Below are 10210 nucleotides of genomic sequence, written 5' to 3'. Positions count from 1 at the left end.
TTTAGAGGATAACGCAAGTTTGGTCTGGGATAGGTCTGGGATTTGCCCTCATCAGGCTCATACTTTCGCATTCTTCACATACTTGTTGAACGGATCCTGGGTTTTTTCTGGTTTGGATCACGTTGTAATGTGGAACCACACCGAAACAATCAATTAAACCTGGTCATGATCAATATTTTAGAGAATAATTCATGTTATGTCTAGGTTAGGTCTGGGATTTGCTCTCATCAGGCTCATTCTTTCGCATATTTCTCATACTTGATGGCTAGATCCTGGGCTTTTTCTGGATTGCATCACGTAGTAATGAAGTACAACACTGAAACAGTCAATTAAACCTGGTTTCCATCAATATTTTAGAGGACAGCGCATGTTAGGTCTAGGTTAGGCCTGGGATTTGCCCTCATCAGGGTCATACTTCCGCAGTTTTAACATACATGTTGACCTGATCGAGTGTTTTTTCTGCTTTGTATCACGTAGCAATGTGGTACCACACTGAAGCAGTCGATTAAACCTGGTTTCGATCAATGTTTTAGAGGATAACGCAAGTTTGGTCTGGGATAGGTCTGGGATTTGCCCTCATCAGGCTCATACTTTCGCAATCTTCACATACTTGTTGAACGGATCCTGGGTTTTTTCTGGTTTGGATCACGTAGCAATGTGGGACCACACTGAAACAATCAATTAAACCTGGTCATGATCAATATTTTAGAGAATTATTCATGTTATGTCTAGGTTAGGTCTGGGATTTGCTCTCATCAGGCTCATTCTTTCGCATATTTCTCATACTTGATGGCTAGATCCTGGGCTTTTTCTGGATTGCATCACGTAGTAATGAAGTACAACACTGAAACAGTCAATTAAACCAGGTTTCCATCAATATTTTAGAGGACAACGCATGTTAGGTCTAGGTTAGGCCTGGGATTTGCCCTCATCAGGGTCATACTTCCGCAGTTTTAACATACATGTTGACCTGATCGAGGGTTTTTTCTGCTTTGTTTCACGTAGTAAAGTGGTTCCACACTGAAACAGTCCATTAAACCTGGTTTGGATCAATATTTTAGAAGATAACGCATGTTAGGTCTAGGTTTGCCCTGGGATTTTCACTCATCAGACTCATACTTTCGCATTCTTCACATAGTTGTTGACCGGATCCTGGGTTTTCTCTGGTTTGGTTCACGTAGTAATGTGGTACCACACTGAAACATTCAACTAAACCTGGTCTTGATAAATATTTTAGAGGATAACGCATGTTAGGTTTGGGTTAGGTCTAGGATTTGCCCTCATCAGGCTCATACTTTCGCATATTTCTCATACTTCATGGCTAGATCCTGGGCTGTTTCTGGATTGTATCACGTAGTAATGTGGTACCACGCCGAAACAGTCAATTAAAACTAGTTTCGATCAATATTTTAGAGGATAACGCAAGTTAGGTCTGGGATAGGTCTGGGATTCGCCCTCATCAGGCTCATACTTTCGCGTTTTTCACATTGTTTAAATATGTTAAAAAACTATTTAAAATCGCGTTAGTCTGAAAACATTAAATTCTCGGCTGCGATTCCCGTATCCGTTTGTGTACGTGACACTGCGGAAGGTTAAGCGTTCGTCAGGTTCGTTGAACGTTCGGACGATTTAAAACCGCAGCCGTTTACGTGTTTTTGTACGCCGACCTCACGCGAAGATTCGCTTCGCACCGGTTTAAACGGTATCGTGACGTCAGCGTCGAGAGAGAGAACCGTATAATATATTGAAAAGAGATCGACAGCTGAATTCGGCAGCGCCGCATCGCGACGACAAGGCGCGACCGAGTCTTCGTCTGTCGATCCGCGACAATATTCGTAATTATTCACGAGCCGACTGCCAACGGGAGCGGATCCCAGAAGATCTCGCTCCTCAAGTACGGACTCGCACATAATATTCGGACTTGTATAAAAAAGAATTCTCTCCGTTGCTGCGGTTAGAGTTTCCCAGAACAATCTACCTGCGACAAAAGGGAGGTCGTAATACACGCAACGCGTGGCGCGACCGCCTTCGCTAGGAAGGATTGTACGTTGCAGTCGTTGCCGCGACCGCGACGTAAGGGACTCAGGGTGCACCCACCCAGAATCCCTTTAAAGCTATACGGCTTTGGAGCCTCCCAAAGGTCATACCGTTGAATCGGTACCGCCTCGTGGAGTGCTCTTCGTGCAAAGGTCGCCAAAAAACCCTCTCCAAAAACCCGTCGGTGTACGAGTCGACCGTACACCCTACGGAGGAGTTCGGGTTCAAGGTCGCCTCACCTTCCGTCACGCCGCCTACCAAATACGGTCCCCGTGCAACACGGTCGCCGGGTAGGCTTTATAGTGCGGTTGGACCCGCGAGGGATTTTTTGCAAAGGACACTTTACTGTCACGGTCCCCGGTAGAAACGGTCGCCGTGCAGTAATTTTACAGTGTCGCAGGAAATCACCTCGCACGACGTTCCTACGTCACCCGCACGGAGAGCGTGCTCACGGGATCCACCCATTTGGAGCTTTACGACCTCCATTTGGTGACCCGTCCGTGGCTAAGTCGCCCCCGACAGATACGAGTGAATTCTCTTCTGTTCAGGGCAAACGTATCGCTGATAGTTTCAATAAATAATTATCAGCGTACAAGTACAAATTTACAGTCCACTGATTCACGTTGAACGACAGCCGATTCCCCCCTCCCAGCGCACAGCTAGCCGCTAGGAGAGCGAGGCGAACAGCTGACGAGCGTGTTTACGATACGTGTACGCACGTATTTAATCTGAACAAACCTTTGTTACAGCAACCAAGGTTCATCCCAACCGGGGCAACGCCGGTGAATCTCCACCCCCGGCTGGATTATAAAATAATTCTCGTTTTTTTGTAATTTATATTTTTTTTATTTTTTTCATTTTTTTTTGTTAAAATTAAATAAAAGGCTTGTCGCAAAGCGACAAGCGAAAATTACAAAATAAAAAACTTATCAATCACTCTCCCTAGTATTTCCCTCGTCCGGACCCCGGTTAGAACCCTTAGTTTCTAACAAACGGTCCTTCGAGCCGGATTGAGGTTGAAAGAACAGGAAAGAGTTGCAGTACGTTCACGTAAGTCGCTGCTTACGGAACCACTTAATTTCGAGTAGATTGTAAAATCCTCGAATTAGAGATCACCATGTCTGTCGCCAAGGATGAAGGTCGAAGCGAGTTCGAAGGCGATCTCGACGACCTGATCACCCGGTTCGACATGATGTCAAGGTCGATCTCTTACTTAAAGAAACGTGGCCGAGCTCAGTTCACTGAGGAGCTCCTCAGGACAAAGCTCGCCACCGTATCCGAACAATACAAGGAAGCTATTGAGCAGTACTTGTCGATTCGGAGAAAATATGCCCCTGCGAAACGCAACACGTGCGACTTCCTCGCAAAAGGTGGCGTAGAGAATAAGGAGACGGAATATATGGAATTCCAGGCGTACGTTACCACGGAGCTGACCAGACTGGCCGCTGAATCAAAAGCGGCACCCACGTCGGTCAGCCCCCATGACGTCGCTATCGAACTTCCAAAACAACGGCTCCCCAAGTTCGGAGGTGACCCACGTAAATGGAGACATTTCGCGGATCTGTTCACCTCCGGCATAATAAATAATCCGAGGCTTGCAGATGTGCATCGATTGCAATATCTGAACGCCTGTCTGGAGGATAAAGCGTTGGCAGCGATCGCGCACCTCGAAGTTACCGATGAGAATTTCGAAGTGGCGTGGAAAACCCTGAAAGAACAATTCGGGTTACCACGTATCGTGACCGCCAAATTGCTTAATCAACTGACCAAACTGAAAACGATTAAAAGAGATGATCTCGATAGCCTAAATCAGGTCGTCGTCGTTTTCAAACAGGCCCTTGCGGCATTCGAAAAACGGGCACGATTTTACAGCAGCGAAACTGGCTGCTTGCCCATACTATTCGAAGCCATTTAGAAGGGCCTCTGAAAGCTGAGTGGGAACGGTCGCAACGTCTCACCCCGGACTATCCCTCGCATGTCGAGCTGATAGAGTTCCTGGAGGGGCATGCAAGGGCTCTAACTATGTTAGATGAAGGTCCGAGCAAGCCTACGACCGAACACCCACCGAAACATAAAGTACGGAGTCACAACTCCGTTCTAGAAAGTCCAGCTGAGAAAACTGTGACCTGCGGATTTTGCGGCCTTGAGCACAGAATGACCAAATGTGGTGCATTCAGAAACTTGACGCCGAACCGCCGCTATCAGTTTATAAAAGATAGCCAGCGGTGCATTCTCTGCTTGTCACCTCAGCATGGAAACGCGCGTTGTCCATCCGAGGAGGGGTGCCCGAAGTGCAAGGGCAGACATCATGCTCTGCTGCATTTTGAGACCTTTCGTAGCGAAACCGAAAGTCGTAAACCTGCGACAACGGTTTCGTCGGACAAACGCCCGAAAAAGCGGTATACGGCTCCATCGAGCCGGCCGCAACCTGCCGAACGAGCAGCTCGTACCACGACGTCACAGGCAACGACGTCACAGCCCGGTACGTCACATTGTATCGCGCTCGGTGCAGACGTACCGAAGGCTGTGCTGTTAGCCACGGCGAGCGTGCGTGTGTACGGAGAGAACGGTGCGTCGCGAATCGCGCGCGCACTGATCGATCAGGGTTCCGAGTCGTCTTTCATCTCCGCGAATTTGACAAATGACCTCAAATTCTCGCGGAGGAAATCCCCAGCCACAGTGACGGGCTTGGGGGGCGGCCGAACCCAACAAATTAAATACAGCGTGCAGATGCATTTGGGAACGGTACAAGATACCGCGCCGTTAGTCGAGACGAGAGCGTACATCGTACACAAAATTACGAGCTACGCCTCGCCCTTGGCCGGTGCACTCAAATGCGACGCGCTGCGGGATCTGCCGCTTGCAGATCCAAATCCAGCTTCCGGTCAACCGATTGAAGTGTTGACCGGTGCGGACCTGTACGCGCAAATTATTCGACCGGGTTTCCGTCGAATAAGCAGTACAGGTCCAATCGCCCAAGAAACTGCATTTGGCTGGATTCTTTCCGGCCCAATAAATGCTAAGGGCAGTAAAAACAAAACTTTGCGGACGTTGCACTGTAACGTCCTCGAATCGCTGGACACGGCGATTCGCAAGTTTTGGGAAGTCGAAGAACTCCCTTCGACCTCGGTACACACCAAGGCGGAGGAGGAGTGTGAAATGCACTTCCAAAAAACCGTCGCTCGAGATGCGACAGGACGGTTTGTCGTCCGATTGCCTTTTTCTTACCCGAGACCGGACGAAGCGTTAGGAAACTCCTATCGAATCGCTCTCTCCGCCCTTGGGAGGTTGAGGAAAAAATTGGACACCGACCAGACCCTCGTAAGAGAATATACGACGTTTCTCGAGGAATATGAGGAGCTGGGTCATATGACTCGCATAGAGCCTATTGACGAGACCAGACTCTATATTCCGCATCGAGCGGTCATACGCACCGAGAGTGCAACGACTAAATTAAGAGTCGTATTTAACGCGACAAGCCGAACTACCGGCGGTCGTTCATTAAATGACATCCTACACGTAGGTCCAAAATTGCAGAACGACATCACGTCAGTCTTGACCCGATGGCGTCTGTATGAATACGTGTTGGTGGCTAACATTGAGAAAATGTTCCGACAGATTCTCGTCGCCCCGCAGGATCGTCGTTTTCAATGCATCCTATGGCGCACACCCGAAAACGAACAGCTCAATGCGTTCGAATTAAATACCGTAACGTACGGTACGGCGTGTGCACCATACCTGTCGATGCGAACCCTCCTTGAGTTAAAAAATCAGGACGGGCACAGGTACCCCCTTGCCGCCCCGATTCTCGAGCAGGACATTTATGTAGACGACGTTTTTATGGGAGCACCCGATACGTCTTTGTTGGAGAAAATTCGCAACCAAGTTTGCGAGCTCCTACAAAGAGGTGGGTTTAAGCTGCGAAAATGGGCAGGAAATTCGCCATTGTTATTGCGAAATATCCCCCAAAGCGCTCACTCCCACGCCGTCGACCTTACCTTGTTCGATGACAGCGAATTAAAGGTATTAGGTTTACGCTGGATACCGTCCGGCGATTATTTTTATTTCAATCTGCAACGGTTTCAGCCGTCTGCCTTGCCGATGACAAAACGGAATTTGTTTTCGGAGATTGCTAAGTTGTTCGATCTGCTCGGCTGGTTATCACCAGTCGTGATTCGCGCAAAGATTCTGATGCAATCCCAATGGCTGGAAAAAATCCAGTGGGATGATCAAATCTCAGCGAATACGCTCAATACGTGGAATACGTTTTGCGTGGATTGGAGCAGCTTAAATAAGCTAAAAATCCCCAGATGGATTAATTATGGAGCCGACACAATTTCCGTGGAAATTCATGGATTTTGTGACGCTTCGCTCGCAGCCTACTTAGCGGTCACTTACTTACGAGTGACCACAATGAGCAATGTCACCTCCTCGACATTGATAATGGCAAAAACGCGAGTGGCTCCAATTAAAACGCAGTCAATTTCTGTACTGGAATTGAACGGCGCCGTGCTGCTCGCCGAGCTTATTGTGCACGTGGAGAAGTCACTTTCATTGAAGGTCGACAGAATAATCTGCTGGACAGATTCCACGATCGCATTGGCATGGTTGAGAAAGCACGCCTCCACATGGAAGGTTTTAATCGCCAACCGTGTGTCAAAGGTCCAAACGTTACTTCCGAATGCTGAATGGAGGCACGTTCCCACCCGCTTCAATCCCGCGGATCTGAATTCGCGCGGAGTGGAAGCTGCGGAACTCCTTCAATCTAAGCTGTGGATTTCAGGACCAAGTTGGCTAACGGAATCGAAAGATTGTTGGCCGAAAACGCCTTCGTCCATCGAGACCGAAGAAGGGAAGCGCAAAGTGCACGCCCACGTAGCAATTCCGGAGAAAGAATGGGAATTTGTATTTCGATTCTCGACCTGGAATAAGCTACTTCGCGTAACCGCATACTGTCTCCGACTGAGGGGACCGATGCAAGGTGAGCGAAGGTCGTATGATGCGAAGATCGTTGACGCGTCTGAGATGCAGCTCGCAAGCGAGAGAATTGTCCGCTACATCCAGCGCACGCATTTTGCAAAGGAGTACCGGTGTTTGAAAAACCACCGAAAAATCCCAGCAAAATCAACATTAAAAAGTCTGAACCCTTTTCTCGATGACAAAGATGTCTTGAGAGTCGGAGGCAGACTGGAAAATACAACACTGTCATGGGAAACCAAGCACCCCATAATTTTGCCGAAACATCACGTTTCTACGATGATAATTCGGCAGTGCCACATTGACACGTTGCACGGGGGATTGCAGTTGACCATGTACACAGTAAGACAAAGATTTTGGATTCTCGGCTGTCGAAATGCAGCGCGAACGGTAATCCATGGATGCATGCGATGCGTTAGATGGAGGGTAAAAACCTCCACGTAAATCATTTGTCTGTTACGCGACACGGGCCATCCACATCGAACTCGTCCACGATTATACGACGAGTGCCTTTTTGGCAGCATTAGATCGATTCATTGCACGAAGGGGAGTTCCGTCCTGCATTTTCAGTGACAATGGAACGAACTTTGTCGGGGCAGATCGAGAATTACGCGAAAATTTCGAAGCAGTGTACAACACGCAAGAAATGCGTAATAAATGCAGTCAAAAAGGAATTAGATGGAAATTTAACCCACCGAGTGCACCGCACTTCGGTGGCATGCAAGAGGCCGGTGTGAAATCGGTGAAATTTCACCTGAAGCGGACTCTGGGCGAATTCACTCCCACAAGCGAAGAGTTACAAACATTGCTTTGTTAAATCGAAGCGAGTTTAAACTCGCGACCGATTGCCGCTTTGAGTGATAGCCCGGACGATTACGCGCCGCTCACACCGGGGCATTTCTTAGTCGGAAGTCCGCTGAACGCGCTTCCGACACAATCAGTGGAAACTGAAAAACTCTCCCGTTTGACACGATGGAGGGCGATTCAAAAATTCCACGAACAAATCTGGAGGCATTGGACACGTGATTATCTCACGCACCTCCAGAATCGTTATAAGTGGCGTACAGCCCAAAAAACATTAAAACTAAACGACTTAGTTTTAGTGCAAAATCCTCTCCTCCCCCCGAATCAATGGGAAATGGGACGAGTAGAGGAGGTATTCACCGGCAGGGATGGAAATGCACGTGTTGTTAAAATACGCACGGAAAAATCCATTTTTACGCGACCTATTACGCGGTTGTGTAAGCTGCCTGTGGAAGAAACCGAGTCGGCAACGGTTAGCGACGCCGACGAGGTCACATAAAAACCATAACATCCAACGGCCGAAAGTGATCGAAAGGTGAGAAACGACCGTTTCTAGAAATAAACGGTGTTGATTCTCACCTGACCGTTGTCACTGAAAGTTCAAACGGATTAGTGGGGGTTACGAATCCACCAATCTGAGTTGGATTATTGGTAGGGCGTAACGAATAATCCGAGCGCCCCCGAATCGTAACGGAATTCGCGGAATCGAAAACCGCTCAGTTCCTAAACGACAGCATCATGAGTGACACCGCGTCCAACATATCTTGCGAGAGTAGTGCGGTATCCTTTTCCGGGGACCCGGAAATCGATGAGCGATTCGGGCGCATTTTGCAGCTCGGGGAAAGGCCCATATCCCCGAGAGGCAATAAAGAGGAGCCTACCACCGTACAGGCGCCAGGAGAACCGGAGGTGACCCTCAATTTCGGGGTCGACTCATTCAGGTTTCCGGCCAGGGTTATAACGACAACCCGAAAATACCACTACCGGGCCCCCGGAGGCCAATACGTCCTCCGATGGGACAAGGACGGACACATGCGGTCCTGTGCGTGGCGGGCCGACAAACCGGAGGAATCGACCCCGCCGCCACCACCAGCAGTGCCAGGGTCGACTTTGGCTGCCCCCACCGACCGAGCTCCGCAACAAAAGCGGAAACGGAGGAAACAGGCGAAACTCGCCCCGGCCACCCCTGGACCGTCCACCAGCGGCCTGCAGCCGCAGACCCCAGCGGCCCCGGCAAAGAAAAAAAGAAGGACCTGGCAGCCGGCGTTCGGTCAGATCGCCATGGCTTTCGCCATGGCGGACCAGATGCTGACCACGTCCATGAGATTCCTTCAACAGGCTGCAGCTGGTCAATAGTAAGTACTTTTGATTTTTTACAATTAAAAGTGCGCGAGTTCTCTCTCTCCGCGTAAAAAAGTGACCGTACGGGACTACCGCGTTCTCCGGGTATTGCACAATTCGTGCAAGGGGGGGCGGTATGTTTAAATATGTTAAAAAACTATTTAAAATCGCGTTAGTCTGAAAACATTAAATTCTCGGCTGCGATTCCCGTATCCGTTTGTGTACGTGACACTGCGGAAGGTTAAGCGTTCGTCAGGTTCGTTGAACGTTCGGACGATTTAAAACCGCAGCCGTTTACGTGTTTTTGTACGCCGACCTCACGCGAAGATTCGCTTCGCACCGGTTTAAACGGTATCGTGACGTCAGCGTCGAGAGAGAGAACCGTATAATATATTGAAAAGAGATCGACAGCTGAATTCGGCAGCGCCGCATCGCGACGACAAGGCGCGACCGAGTCTTCGTCTGTCGATCCGCGACAATATTCGTAATTATTCACGAGCCGACTGCCAACGGGAGCGGATCCCAGAAGATCTCGCTCCTCAAGTACGGACTCGCACATAATATTCGGACTTGTATAAAAAAGAATTCTCTCCGTTGCTGCGGTTAGAGTTTCCCAGAACAATCTACCTGCGACAAAAGGGAGGTCGTAATACACGCAGCGCGTGGCGCGACCGCCTTCGCTAGGAAGGATTGTACGTTGCAGTCGTTGCCGCGACCGCGACGTAAGGGACTCAGGGTGCACCCACCCAGAATCCCTTTAAAGCTATACGGCTTTGGAGCCTCCCAAAGGTCATACCGTTGAATCGGTACCGCCTCGTGGAGTGCTCTTCGTGCAAAGGTCGCCAAAAAACCCTCTCCAAAAACCCGTCGGTGTACGAGTCGACCGTACACCCTACGGAGGAGTTCGGGTTCAAGGTCGCCTCACCTTCCGTCACGCCGCCTACCAAATACGGTCCCCGTGCAACACGGTCGCTGGGTAGGCTTTATAGTGCGGTTGGACCCGCGAGGGATTTTTTGCAAAGGACACTTTACTGTCACGGTCCCCGGTAGA

The sequence above is a fragment of the Colletes latitarsis genome, unplaced genomic scaffold (assembly GCF_051014445.1).
Source record: "Colletes latitarsis isolate SP2378_abdomen unplaced genomic scaffold, iyColLati1 scaffold0006, whole genome shotgun sequence".
NCBI lineage: Eukaryota > Metazoa > Arthropoda > Insecta > Hymenoptera > Colletidae > Colletes > Colletes latitarsis.
The sequence above is the reverse complement of the archived record's forward strand: the minus strand, read 5'-3'. Positions refer to the sequence as shown.